General features: G+C 49.1%; 1 pseudogene; it reads left to right on the plus strand.

The window, feature by feature from the left end:
* Positions 1-578: 578 nt before the first annotated feature.
* Positions 579-1,820, plus strand: LOC130878893 (glutamine synthetase-like; annotated as a pseudogene).
* The last annotated feature ends 13,603 nt before the right edge of the window (positions 1,821-15,423 follow it).

Genomic DNA, 15,423 nt, shown 5'->3' on the forward strand with positions numbered 1-15,423 from the left:
ACTAACTGAGGCTGGAGTAAGGACATGGATACAGCCATGGGCAGAGACAGGTAGGCAGGAGAGCAGAGACTGGGAGACACGGTACAGATCTAAACATCTTGAGGAGCTCTTTCTGAAGTGTCCTATGTAAGGTGAGTTAGCTGCATTAAGAATATTAAATTCTGTAACTGGACTTGGTGGCACATGCCTATAATCCCAGCATTTGAGAGGTTTGGACAGAAGAATCAAAAGTTCAAAAATACGATTGAAACCTCTGTCACAAATAAGTAAATAAGGCCGGGCGATGGTGGCGCACGCCTTTAATCCCAGCACTCGGGAGGCAGAGGCAGGAGGATCTCTGTGAGTTCGAGACCAGCCTGGTCTACAGAGCTAGTTCCAGGACAGGCTCCAAAGCCACAGAGAAACCCTGTCTCGAAAAACAAACAAAAAAAAAAAAAAAAAAAAAAAAAAAAAAAAAAAGTAAATAAATATTAAATTCTAATATAAAATATAGAGACAAATAGCAGTAAAACATGAGAAACATGTATTTATTGAACAGATTTAAAATAATGCAGCAGGCAGAGCCGAGAGTAGGAGTTGAGCGCACAGACTGAGCCCCACACCGATCTCCTCTCCGCTCTCTTCGCCTCGCTCTCGTGGCCTGTCCACCCCATCCATCATCCCGCCGGCCACCACTAAGAACACCTTCCACCATGGCCACCTCAGCAAGTTCCCACCTGAACAAAAGCATCAAGCAAATGTACATGTCCCTGCCTCAGGGTGAGAAAGTCCAGGCCATGTATATCTGGGTTGATGGGACCGGCGAAGGGCTGCTCTGCAAGACCCGCACCCTGGACTGCGAGCCCAAGTGTGTAGAAGAATTACCCGAGTGGAATTTCGATGGCTCTAGTACCTTTCAGTCTGAGGGCTCCAACAGTGACATGTATCTCAGGCCGGTCGCCATGTTCCGGGACCCCTTTCGCAAAGAGCCCAACGAGTTGGTGTTCTGTGAAGTTTTCAAGTACAACCGGAAGCCTGCAGAGACCAATCTAAGACACACCTGTAAACGGATAATGGACATGGCGAGCAACCAGCACCCCTGGTTTGGAATGGAGCAGGAATATACTCTCATGGGAACAGACAGACACCCCTTTGGTTGGCCTTCCAATGGCTTCCCTGGGCCCCAAGGTCCATACTACTGTGGTGTGGGAGCAGACAAAGCCTATGGCAGGGACATCGTGGAGGCTCACTACCGGGCCTGCTTGTATGCTGGAGTCAAGATTACAGGAACAAACGCCGAGGTCATGCCTGCCCAGTGGGAATTCCAAATAGGACCCTGTGAAGGAATCCGCATGGGAGATCATCTCTGGGTGGCCCGTTTCATCTTGCATCGTGTATGTGAAGACTTGGGGGTGGATAGCAACCTTTGATCCCAAGCCCATCCCTGGGAACTGGAACGGTGCCGGCTGCCATACCAACTTTAGCACCAAGGCCATGCGGGAGGAGAACGGTCTGAAGTACATCGAGGAGGCCATTGAGAAACTAAGCAAGCGGCACCAGTACCACATTCGCGGCTACGATCCCAAGGGGGGCCTGGACAATGCCCGGCGCCTGACTGGATTCCATGAAACCTCCAACATCAACGACTTTTCTGCTGGCGTTGCCAACCGCAGTGCCAGCATCCGCATTCCCCGGACTGTCGGCTAGGAGAAGAGGGGCTACTTTGAAGACCGTCGCCCTTCTGCCAATTGTGACCCCTTTGCTGTGACAGAGGCCATCGTCCGCACTTGCCTTCTCAACGAGACTGGCGATGAGCCCTTCCAATACAAGAACTAAGTGGACTAGGCTTTGAGTGATCCTGAGCCCTTCCTAATCACCCCACTCCAACTCTTTCCTGTCCCAGCTCCGCCCCCACTGTAACTCAAAGGATGGAATATCAAGGTCTTTTTATTCCTCAAAAATAATAATAATAATAATGCAACAATAAGAATATTACCTTGTATATTAGTCAGGGTTCCCTGAAGGACCAAAACTGATAAAATGATTATATATATATACATACATACATATGTGAAAAAATATTACATGCTAATTAAATGCAGTGGCTGAAAGGGAAGAAAAGGCACAAAAGTAGATGTGGGCTGAGTGGGAAGGTGAAGCAGATAAAAGAATAGAAGAGGATATGGTCAAAGTACATGATATATGCATGAAATTGTTAGATAATCATTATATATAATATTTACTGGTAGCTTCTAATGCCAGAGAAGGAATGCCTTAGCAACAAGATGGATGAATTTGCCAGTGAAACTAAGGTCAAGCAGGAAAAAGCATAAAACTTCCTTCTTTCATGTTCTTTCATGTGGACTGCAACCAGGAGGTGTGGCCCAGATTTAGAGTGTGTCTTCCCATCTCAGATGATCCAAATCAGAAAATCTCTCTAGTTGGGTAGTGGCAGCTCATGACTTTATCGATCTCAGCATTCGAGAGGCAGAGACAGGTGGATCTCTGAGTTTGAAGCCAGCCTGGTCTATAAAGTGAGTTCCAGGACTGCCAGGGCTACACAGAGAAACCCTGTCTTGAAAAATCAATGAAGGAAAGAAGGAAGGAAGGGAGGGAGGGAGGGAGGGAGGGAGGGAGGGAGGGAGGGAGGGAGGGAGGGAGGGAGGGAGGGAGGGAGGGGAGGGGAGGGAAAGAAAGAAAAAGGAAGAAAGAAAGAAAGAAAGAAAGAAAGAAAGAAGCAAAGAAAGAAAGATGGATAAAGACCTCCCCAGGTGTGTCTAGCTGTCTTGGCTTTAGTTGACTCACTGACAACCAAGATGAACCACTACACCAAGGTAAGTGTGGTGGCACACTTTTACCATCACTCAGGAGCAGAGGCAGGTGAGTCTCTATGAATTTATATATAAGATGAGAAGATAGCAAGGTACCTAATACCCAAAGCACACTAAACAGGGAGGCACCTCGCCCACTCACTGCTCAGAGCATCTTAGTTCAGCCACCCTCTGGTGACATTGGCACTGGCCCCACAGGTCCGATGCCTAAAAAGGTGAGTCGGTTCTTTACTCCAAACATCCCAGATGTTTTGTCTTGCTGTGGAAAGTCCCTTTTATAATGAGAACATCTTGTGGACTCCAATCTTTAAAAAACTAAATAGTTGTTCTTGAGACTGGTTAGGGAGAGCTGAACAGGCACCACTCAGACTGAGCAGGCAGGGTTGGGCTGTTCTCTGTCTGCTGAGCATCTTGTTCAGTCTGACCTGTCCTACCACCCCACCACTGTGACCAGCTGATACAACCAGAACAGGTCACATGACCACTATACCCCCCCATCTCTCTGTGAGAACTTCATCTGTGCTCTGAGTTACCTGTTTCCCCTTGCTCCCTCGTGTGTTTTCAGTTGCTCTAACCTGTACCATGTGAGTTCTTTGTTCTGTCCCATATGTGACTGGTTGGCTGGTGTACAGAGACAATTGCACCAAGGTGGATTTCTAGGTGATGGTGTGACATGAAGTGGCCTTGGGGGCAGTCTCTACTGACTAATTTCACACATATATGACACACTTTGATCATAGCTCCCACTATTCTCATAATTATCTGCTTCATACTTCCAGGGAATCCCTTCTTCCCATTGGGCCCCCTTCCTACCTTCATGCTTTCTCTTTCCGTTTAGCTCACTGCATTCAGTGTCATCTGCATGAGTGCGAGTTTGGAGTTATGTACTTGAATAAGAGCAACTTCCGAGTGGCTACACCACTGAAGAATACGATTCCTTCTCTCCCAGCAAGCACCAACTGCCTACGGCTCCTCAGAGCAGAGTGGAAACTTAAAGCCCCTCCTCCTCTCTCCTTGAAGAGATGTTGGTGGGCTCTGTCTCATATAAGGTTTAACAGCCATAGCTGTTGAGCTCATGGGTACAACAGCCACATCCTATCCAGAAGACAGAGCTTCACAGTCCCCTTCCCATCCTTTAGCTCCTACATTCTTTATTCCCTTCTTCTGTGATATTTTCTGAGCCTTGGAGTTGGCTATATAGAAGTCCTGTTTAAGACTGAACACTAAATTGTCATTATTCTTAGCACATTGACCAGTTATAATTCTGCACATTTACTGCTGACCACAGCAAACAGACGCTTGGATTGGCACAAATCTGTGGGTGTAAATATAGATATTTAGAAGGTGGTTTGATACCACAGTCATTTAGCAAAATGTCAGTAGTAGGTTTGCCCCTTAGGGCCTATGACCTCAGTAAACTTTTGGCCAGGTTTACAGTGCTAGGTACGAATTTTTGATGTAGGGTAGGCCTAATATCCAAGTAGAAAGTGGTTGGTTACTCCCATACCAGGCATTCCACTATTACCCCGGTGGACCTTGGCAGCTTGGTGTGAGATTTTGCAGCATTTACACCTGAGTAAGACCTCTCCAGCTAGCTCTGTGGAAGCGAGCCCCTGATGGGAACTTACTACATGACTTTTCTTGGTGAACAAGTATTTGTTCACCCATATAGGATACCACTGACAATCCAGAAAATTATTCCAGCCAGTATAGCTTGAACTAATAAATTTAGCTGAGTTTATAGGAGTGTGGGTGAAGGGTTCCTTACTCCCTATAAATTGTGAAATCTAAGGCAGTTATATCACAGAAGAAAAATATCCCTCTCCCAGCAATTTTTTGTTTAAGTGTGTGTGTGTGTGTGTGTGTGTGTGTGTGTGTGGGTATGTGCAGCTGAGTGCAGTACTAGTGGAGGCCAGAAGAGGGCATCCGATCTTCTGGATCTAAAGCTAGAGGAACTTGTGAGCTGTGAATCAATATGGGGGCTGGAAACGGAACTCAGGTCCTCTGCAAGAACAGTGTGTGCTCTAAACTGCTGATCTGCCTCTCCAGCCCCGATTCTAGCAATTATTAACTACTTATAGATCCTTGTGAGGAGCCTTAGAAGCTGTGTAAGCCTTGCCCATTTCCACAGATGTTAGTGGAGCCAATCTTTTTGTATGTGTGTGTTTTGGAGGATCACAGTTGATTTGATTTCAGGGCAGCAATGGCCAGGAGGCCAACAGTCCACAGCAGAATTCTTGTGCTCTCTTGTATATGAAAGCCTTCCTTACCTTGCAGACATCAAGTGTAAACTCCACTTTCCAGGGTTGGTTGTGGTACTGTCTCTTGTCCCATAGGCTCTTACCATACGTCCTTGACTGGCACGAGGAAGTTAATGTCACCTGGGTCTGGAGCTCTGTGTCTGGTGAGGTTGGGAGGTGGTGCTGGGTGAGAACAGAGGTGAGGCAACATGATCGAAAAGGGGGTACAGTTTCCCCCTTTGCTGTCTAGCATGGGTTCTTACGCTGGCCAAGCTTCCAGTGCTGGTAAGCAATTGGGCCCCCAGGTGATGACCCACATAGGAAGGTCACATGGAAAGGTTCACCCCCTCAGCTGGGTTCACAGCCACAAAGGACAGGCATAAAAATGAGAGTTGGGTAGTCCTAGCTCTCGGTCCCTGGTTGTAGCAGATGTGACGAGGCCAGGACACACTTGTGGCGCCGGCGGGAGGGGGGTCTTGGGGGTGGGGGGTGGGGGATGGAGAAGGTGGGGAGTGGGGGGGTGGGGGATGCCTGCCGTGTCCCTGAGCTTCCCAGACCCAGATTCCGCCAACCCACCCAGTCCCTGAACTGCAGGTCCAACATGACTACTTGTGTCCTTGCCTCACTGTGCCTTCTCCTGAGAAGCCAGGCCAGGCAGGAAGCCATGATGGGTGGAGAAGCTCCACTCTCCCCAGCCAGAAAAGAGCATTTCCTTTCTCCTGCTGCTTGGCTAGAGCTCCCCTCAGGCAGCCCTTGAAGCTAAGTCTATAGGTCCTGACAACAGGGGCTTTGGTGTCCATGGGAACCCTGTGCGGGATGAATGGCGGCCCAGAATCCTAGACCGCAGGCTCTGACCAGCAAGCCTGCTGTACCCCGCTCTCTCACGTGAGAAGGCGCCCCCATGTTGAACCTGGTGGTGCTTGAGTGGGAACTGAAGTCAGGCTGAGTGAGCTAATCAGAGCTGGGGTCTCTGGGGGCAGGCAGGCTGCACAAGCCGAGCAGAAATGAAGCCTCGTGGGGCAGCCAGGATGCGTGCAGTCCATTTGCCGCCTCCTATCCGTCTGCCTCCCCAGGGCCCTTCTTGTCCCTTCCCTTCACAATCATTTCGAAAGGAACATTTTCTCTCCCTCCAGCTCCCAGCCCCACCGTCCCTGGCTCCTCATTGCTCTCGGCTCCGCATGCATCTGTTGGTTTCAGACCATTTAGTTTGCTTCCAAGTGCCTCTCCCTCGCTTTTTCAATTGCCAGTCTCTTAGTCTTGCCCCTACGCTAACCCTGAGTCCTTCTGCATGGATCTACTGAGCTCTGCACAGTGAAAATGGATTTGTCATGACCCCCGAGACTCAGCACATCTCCCGCCTGCCAGTTACTAGGGCCGGGGTGAAGACTTGATTAGACAGTTCCAGGATTTACCAGGAAAAACCCCGAAGGAACAGAGGCAGCTTACTAGGAGCAGCAAACATGGAATTGGAGACGGACTATAGATCCACACATTGTCCTCTGTGGTTTTGGTGAGGACAGCCGTGAAGCATCTAGCGTCTACTTCCAAGAATGAAGAGTCTGCTCACACCAGATCTGCCTAGGGGAGGCAGATGTCTCTAGGAGTGAACTTTGCCCTCATCTCTACCTCTGGGGTTGTTTCAGTTAAAATTTCCATTGCTGTGATGAAACTCCATAACCAAGGAAACTTACAAAAGAAAGCATTTATTTTGCTCTTGTAGAGCCCACGATGGCATAGTGAAGGCCTGGTGGCAGGATCATTTGAGAACTCACATCTGGATCCTCAAGAAGGAAACAGAAAAAGAGCACACTGGGAATGCTCAGGTGCCTTTGAAATCTCAAAACCTGAACCTCTGATGGACTTCCCCCTCAAAAGGCCAAATCTTATGGTCCTTCCCAAACAGTTCCACTGACTGGGGACTGAGTATTCAACATGAGCCCTAAGGGTCCCGGGAATCTTGGTAAATGGCTGCCCAGGGAAGGCACGTCTCTGCTGGGGGACCTCTAGTGATACTGAGACAGTCTCAGTGTTCCAGAGAATACGGGCTGTCTGGAGAGGTATAACAGGGAGCCCAGGGGCCTGGGGTGCAGCAGAACTCTCTGGTCCATTTGCCTGAGTCCTGGCCATTTTGGGCCTTCTCGGGGTTCTCGGAAAGCTTCTGGCTTCCCTTTCTTATGCAATATTCTGTTGAGTAACTTTGAGAGTCCTCTCGGTACAGAATATTATGATTTCTTCAGCTACTTCCCATGCCTTTCTGACTACCCAGCTTGACGAGAGCTTGCAGAAGGTAGGGCTAGTGCTGCCCCCTTGCTGGATGCCCACAGTCCTTGGGGATATAACTGAAAGACTACCACCAATAAAAGTGTGATGTGGACACTTAGCTCTTGGGTGTATCTACAGGCTGGTGGTCTCGGAAGAGGATCTACGGGACTCATGAGAACAGGGAAAAATGAAGGTGTGGCTGTCACTTCCACTCCCACGACTGACTTTTTTGTTAAACTCTTTCTGGGTTGAGACTTTCTTTTTACACTTTCTAGAAAACACTGGAGCCATGTGTAGTTCTTCTAGCGGAAGCATGGCCCAAGCAACCTCCAGGAGAGTGAGCAGGGGAACATGACGTCACCCTCTGTAAGCTCCCCTCCCAATAGACACAGCCCTCAGTGCGGCGGGCAGGGAGGAAGCAGCAGACGCTAGATAATCCTCCCTAATGATTCATGATTACTGAGAGCAAACAGTCTCAGAGCCCTCGCTGTCTGCCAGGCGTGGGGCTGGGTACTCTTTCTCTTGATTCTCACAACAGGACTGAGTCAGATCTTTGTGCTGCTACTCCCCACTCTCCTTTCTTTGAGATGTAGTATCACCTGCTGACCCTGCCGGTCTTGACCTCCTGGCCTAAAGCCGTTCTCCACCTCAGTCTCCTGAATAGCTAGGGTTCAGGTGCACAGCACTCGGCTTCCGCAGCCCCTCCATTACACATGACGGAAATGAGCCACCAAGAGGCTGAGTAACTTGGCCAGAGACACACTCAGAGCTGCAAGTGGTGGTCTTATCAGTCCACTAAGTGCACCTTTCTTCCCCGCATAACAACACTACCCAGCTGCTCACTGTACATGAAAGAGCTTTGTGCCGATGCTACAAGCCCAGCTCCATCATTCCTGCGGCTCCCCGGACCCGGGTGTCCCAGCCAGCCCTCAGCACAGTTCAATAGCATGATAAACCACCATTCTAAAGCTGCAATGGCTTAAAACAGCACATACTGGTGTAAGGGGTCTGTGGACCAACTGCAGCGTGGTTACATTTATCACACAGCCGTGCTGTGCCAAGCACTGACCTTGGGAAGACCTTCAGAATGAGCCACCAGACACTGTCATCAGAAATGCAAGAGTTGTCCAGAGTGCCGGGGTCACAGGGAATAAGTGACCACTTCCACCAGGATGAATCAAGGACAGGATGACAAGTGAGAAAATTAGATTTCGTGAAACATCAAGAAAGCATCTAAAAGCAGGGGCCACCTTATCAAAGGTGCAGGGGTATCAAGATATGGGGGACACAAGGAAGGCAGGAGAGAGGAACAGAGTGGATGGGTAGGCAAGAGGGGAGCAGTAAGATGTCCATAGAGGGAAAAGAGTTGGCAGGCAGCCTGAGAAGCTCCTGGACTTTTAAATGGTAGGCTGGGCTGACCAGCCACTGAGGGAAGAGGACGACCAGAGATGAGGTGGATAGAGGGCTAGAAAATGGTTCTAGCAGCCGCACGGCTAAGAGCTATTGCACCCCTGAATACCAACCAGTGAGGCTTTTGAGGACCCGGGTAAGGCCAGTGAGGGATGGGTGTGCATCACTCCAGACCGGAATCACGCGGTTCCCCCACTCCAGCTGAGAGATCGTGTAGTGTATGGCCAACAAACAACCTAAGAATTTTTTTCCCCCATGGGGTTAAAATAAAGTGAGATTCAGTGTGAAAGTGGAATCATTGCAAGGGTGTTTTAATCAATGGCAGCATAATTGAGATAAATCCATGTCCTGGTTTGTACGCCCAGGTGGATACTTGCAGAATGCTCGTCGGCTTTTCAGCACTGTAAGGAAACACCCAAGGCCAGCTACTTTAGAGAGCAGAGGCTGAGGCTGGGGGAATGGCTCAATCAGTAAAGTTCTTGTAGCGCACATATGAGGGACCTGAATGATCCCCAGCACCCACATAAAAACTGGGCATGGAGACAAACCCTTGTAATCCTAGCCCCGGAGAGCTAAAAACTGGAGGGTCCCCAGAGCTCACTGGTCAGCTAGTCTAGGCAAAGTCACGAGCTTTGGGTTCAGTGAGGGATTTCAAGATGCTACAGTGTAGCTGGGCCCAAAAATAAGGAGACGAGTGATAGAGAAGGGTGTCCGACATCAGCCTCTGGCTTCTTCTATGTGCACCCATGCATACACACTAGCACACATGTGTATGCACGTGAATGAATTTATCAATCAAGAGCGGAGTTTTAGCTGGGTTCATGACTCTGGAGGTGTCTTGTTCCAACAGCAGGGCATAGGCCCTAGAGAGAGCCCACTGGGCTACATCAGACAGGGGCAGACAGGTTCGTGTATTTCAGTCATGGAAACTCAATTCTAAAGACCTAACCTAACCTAATCATTCCCCAAATGCCTCACATTGGCCATACTGTGTTTAGATTATGCTTCTCCACCTCTCTCTGAGGATTTAGTTATTTTAATATGTATCTGCCTGAGTGGACATGTGTCTACCACGTGCCTGCCTGGTGACCTTGAAGGACATAAGATGGTGTCAAGTTCCCCTGAAACAGGAGTTATACAAATGGTTGTGAGCTGCCGCGTGGGTTCTGGAAACCAAACCTGAGTTCTCTGCAAGAACAGTGAGTACTTTTAACTGCTGAGCCATCTCTCCGGCCCCTCATCTACTCTTTTATTTTCTATTTTAAAGATTTATTTATTTTATATATGAGTGCTCCGTCTTCATGTGCACACCAGCAAAGGGACTCAAATCCCAGTACAGACAGTTGGGAGCCACCATGCGGTTTCTGAGAATCAAACTCAGGTCCTCTGGAAGAGCAGCGAGTGTTCTTAACCTCTAAACCATCTCTCCAGCCCCCTCTTTTACCTTCTAAGATCATTGATTCTGGGAATTCAGCTCCTGTAGGAGTCTTGTGGGAGTGGACTATATTCTAACTTACCTAGCACTTTGATAATTTTTTCCTTTAGCCAGTTCTTTCTGTTTTTGCAGATTGTTTTTATTTTTTAAAGAAAGGGTTTCAGGCAGTCCAGGCTGACCTTGTGCTAAGGATGACCTTCTGACTCCTGGTCCCCTGGATCCATCTCCCAAGTGCTGGGATTATAGGCAAGTACACCATACCTGGCTTAAATTCCTTCTTTCAAGGCAATACTTATTGCCTGCTGGTTGCTATCACAGGTTCTTCCAAGAGCCAGAAGCCCATGCTAGGATCTCCCCTCTGTGAGCTGCCAGCCACACTCAAAGAGAAGCAATCAAGGTGAGCTCTGGGCTTGCCCTCAAGTGAAGATAGATGGGTTCCAAGGACCCAGCTCAAACACAGTAATTCAGGATCCTCCACCAGTGACAGTCACAATCCAGGGCTGACAGGAAGAAGCCTGGGGCTACACGGTCACCTCAGGCCTCACTGGAAGCCCCTAGGAGCCAGAGGGACCTCACAACCTTTCTCTTCTCTCATCTTCCAGTCTGTGCCTCCCAACACAGGCCACTCCGGCCATGCCTGAGGCCAGGCCATAGAGCGTCCGACACCTGCCCGGACATGAAGCTCCCTCAGCATGCCAGGCGATGTGGCCAGCTGTCAGGAAAAGGAGGGCGAGGCTGCAGACAGCCTGCTTATTTTTAGCTCTCTTTATTGGCTGGGGCTCTGCAGACCAGGGCTCGGCATGCGCTCACCGCTGATGTTGTTATTTCTCCCCACCAGGGCTGGGAATTAGTTTATTTCCTAGGCAGCCACCTCAGCAGCTGCCCACTGTAGCGTTCGGCCCCAGGCAGGCTGCTGTGTGGGTATTATTTTTGATTGACTATCTGACGGGGCATGAAAGCACCTGGAAGGGGTGAGTGGGCTTGTCGCTGCCCTCCATGCAGCTCAGGAGGTGCCTGGAAGGGACTCCTTAGGATGCAGCTGAGGAGACATCAGGGCGATTTCAGTCAGGCATCTTGGGCCCTCCAGCGTTTCTCTACTGCTCTGTACTTCAAGCTCCTGCAGGCTCCTGTGTTGTCGAAGCCTGATGCTAAGAAGCAAGAGGCCCACGCCTTCTGGCCGCATGTTGGCCCTGGCTTGTGTAGCTGTTGGCCCAGCCCTTCATGCCCAGGGAGTGCCAAGGTGACGTGGTGCCTCAGTTTCTCTTTTCTGCAAAATAAGTAGAATCATGGTCCCCTTAGGGAAAGCTCTGGAGAGGGGGACTTCCTTGATTCTTCTAGTTTCTGGCGACTGCAGGCATTCCTTGGCTTTTGTCTGTATGACTCTAGTCCCTGCCTCTTTGCTTTTTTGTAGATGCCCCTTCTCTGTGGTTCTGTGGCTCAGATCTCCAGGTCCCTTTCCTTCCTCTTGCAATCCAGCCACTAGAATCTAGTGGCTAGATTTAGGGCCCACCCCTAGTCCACGACGATCTCACATGAAGATTTTTTTCCCTTAACCTGACTGCCCTTGTCTGAAGATTTGTGTCATCCCGATACCCTTCAAGCCTGGCCCTTTATTTGTGGGTTGACGCCAGACCCCAATATGCTGCTATGGAGGTGTTGGGGGACAGGGTCGATAAGGGGTATAGGCATGAAGAGAGAGCTCTTTTAAGACCCAGAGAATGACCTCGTCCCTGACATCATGTGAGGTCACAGAAAGAGGAGCTCACCCAGGGAGCAAAGAGTGGGCTTCACCACGTACTACGTTTATCTTGGATTTCTAGCCTCTAGATGGGCGAGCCATACGTTTCTATTATTACATACGTCTCTATTATTACATACGTCTCTATTATTACATACGTTTCTACTATTCATAAGCCACCAGTATACAGTGCTGCTGTACCAGCAGCTCCCGGGGACAGTCAAGTACTAACTTAACTGTGTCGGTAAGGACCCTATTTCCAGGACTAAGGGTGTGGTTCGGTAGGAGAGTGTTTGCCTACTGTACAGGACGCAAGGACACAGTCCCAGGCACCAGTCATATTTAGATATGTTTTAGGGGACCATGTTCAATCTTCCATGGCCAAGTCCTATGGGCATACTTGTAGGGTCTGTTCCCCAGTGCAGTGTGACAGAGGCATGAGGCCAGGGAGCACAAAGTCAGAGGGCGTGAGGTTTCTAGAAACAAAACAAGACAAAAAACCCTGCTTTCCAGATAGCACCTTCTCTTCTGGGATGCTCACTTGCCATCCCGATGTAAATGCGAAATGTGCCCATCATCCAAGCCACGAGCATAGAGTGAAGGTGGCCATCAAGCCTGTCTCCTCCCTCACTAGAGGGAAACGGACATATAAAGAAGTTTGAAGAGTGCGGGTTTAAACAGAACAGTCCTACAAAATGTGTTCCACCTGTGCAGAGAAGGGAGGCAATAAATCAAGAAGACACAGGAGAAGGCCTGAAACCCTCTGAGATGCTGCAGTGCTTCCCGGTCTGACCTCAGCAAGGATGAGAGGTGGGCTGATACCTCAGGGTCCCAGCATGCCCTGCAGCCCTTCCCTGATCTGAGCAAGGATGAGGGGTGGGCTGATACCTCAGGGTCCGAGCATGCCCTCAGCCGAAGGCTCTGCTTCCCCAGCTGGGACCTCCACTGTGGAGTCCCGTCCTTACCCTAGCGCATGTCTCCCAGGGAAGCCCCTCCTCCCTCTCTCCCTCCCGTCCAGATCTAACCACGCTAGCTCATCCCTTAGGCTTGCTTTTCTCAGCTTTCCAGGTGATAGGAGCTAATCTGCCAGGCAAACAAACACAGACCCGCCAGGGAGTTAATGACGGAAACTGTCTCAACAGCCAACCACACCAGAGCAGAGAGGAGCGGAGCGGCTGGGCGCACATTTGCATTTTCAGGCAGAAGGGATTCTCCTCTCAAGAGAGGGATCCATGTTGGTGGGGATTCTCAAATTTTTGACCTGAGGATCTTTATCAGGGCCCCGGTCTTCATCTCCAGAGTGTTGCTCCCACCCGCAAAGTGGGCAGGTGTGTGTACGCATCACACCCTCAGTCCACGTACACACATGGGCATCGACACGGGAGCCTGCTGGGGAGTCAGTGCCAGGCAGTCCAGGCAGCCTCCTGCCCTGCACACATTGGGCCAGTGGCCTTTGTGGGGCCCCACCCAGGAACGAGTCTCCACGGAGCAGCATTTCAGACAGGTCTGGGTCACATACACACACTACAGGATCTGTTTACTACTGTTTGTGTTTATTTAAAGGCGAAAGTCACAGTGGCCATTTCTGTGAGCCCACTTCTGATCTTTAGAGTCCACCTCTCTTAGGATTTTTTTGTATTAAGGAGAGATAGTTTGTCTCATTCCACTGCCTTTCCCCTCTTGTTTTTCTCCTTGGTGGACTTTTGTTGTCGTTAGACAAGATCCCACGTAGCCCAGGCTAACCTCACACTTGCTGAATAGCCCAGGCTGGCCTTGAACTTGTGATTCTGCTGCCTTGGCCTCCCCAGTGCTGAGATTACAGACATGAGCCACCGAGCTCCCTCTCTTAAAGCCGAAGGCTCTAAAGTGTTTGGGTTTGTATGGGTGCTTGCAAAATGATGTGTGCAGTTTTTAATCTACTCGACTTGTTCAGAATTACAGATTTCATTCTCTTGCTGCTCAGCACGGCTTTTTAACTCTTCCGCACACGCTGAAGAGCAATTTCCCTCCCACTGTGCAGAGCCTGCTGTGTTTTGCATCTCATCCTGACTAGTCTCTGAGACCTGGGCCCCTCTCCCTCACCACAAGAAACAACACCAGAGACCCAGCCCCAGCCCCTCGTGAGACTGTTCATGAGGCTTCCTTTGAAGCACTTGCCAGGAGCAGAAAAAGCTGGACGGCAGCGAGAACCCGTCTTGTGTTGGCCTCGGCACCGCTGCTTCCCTTCTGGAATGGTTGCTTTGGTCAATGCTTCATCTCCTCTACTCTGTTTACTCTCCCTGTCCATTACAGGACACCCAGAAGAATAACCTTAGGGAGGAATGATTCATTGGGCTCAGGGCTCAAGGACACATGGTGGTGGGAACGGCATGGTGTGAGCAGCCGGCCTGAAGCAGGGTCAGCAACTCTCAAGCCTTGGTTGGGGGCATTAGGCCTATGTACTAGTTAGGTCTCAGGTCTAGAAGGTTCTAGAGCAGAAGTTCTCAACTTGTGGGTTACAATCCCTTTGGGGTCAAACAACCCTTTCACGGGGTTCTCCTAAGGCCATGTAACGACGTAAATGAATGCAGACAGATTATAAAAATATATACAGCTTTTATGGGGAAATAGACTTACAGGACCACAGGTTCCCACGGAGAACAGGAAAGCAGAGAAAAGGGGCCGCTGGGATCACACCCGGCAGATTTATCAGTAAACATTAGCCTGAGGCGAACACGCCCCCAATGGGTGGGCCTTATCCCTACATCTCCCCCTTTTGTCTAAATAAGACAGAACTAAACCAAATACAACCATATACAATAATAACAAATAATAAATATAACAAACAATATTGAGAACAAAGGTTTTGTTAAACATTTTATCTCAAGGAGTCTAAATAACATAGAGAGTAACTACAATTATATAATCTTTAACTCCGTCAAAGATCTGAGAAGGGAATAAATATTACTTAACAAACGAGAGATATCCAAAATGTGCAACAATTGACAGAGACAACTGACTACCTGGGCAATCACCCAAAGTCTCGTTTGCAATGTTGAGTCAACCAACTTTGGCTAAGGCCTAACATAACTGACATACCATTCTTAGAACTATCCTACCCTGTCTTGGCAGGAGAAGACAATCCTGTTTTATCCACTTAGGGATATTCTGTATCTTTGTCAGAAGTTGAGGTATGGGCTTTTCTTAACCCAAAGGCCAGTTCTGCCAAGAAGACAAGCTCCCAGTGGAGTGTCTTTGGTGCTCAACGTTCTCTCGGGAGTAGAGTGGAGTTGTCAGGAGTAATTGTGTCTCGTTGGCACAGAAATTTTAGGTTAAATTAAAGGCCATTTTCTACAGCTCTTCGAAGAGGCTGAAGATCATACTATCTATACTAAATATAATCTCTATGTATCTAAAAGTCCTGATTAACCTAAAAATAAATATGACAAACATATAATTCTCAATACCTATCTAACGTGAAGACTAAAAGAATAAACAACTGTGCAATATATGAAGACAATGATCTTCAACTGTAAACAATGTCATAGT

This window comes from Chionomys nivalis, chromosome 1, assembly GCF_950005125.1.
Source record: "Chionomys nivalis chromosome 1, mChiNiv1.1, whole genome shotgun sequence".
Taxonomy (NCBI): domain Eukaryota; kingdom Metazoa; phylum Chordata; class Mammalia; order Rodentia; family Cricetidae; genus Chionomys; species Chionomys nivalis.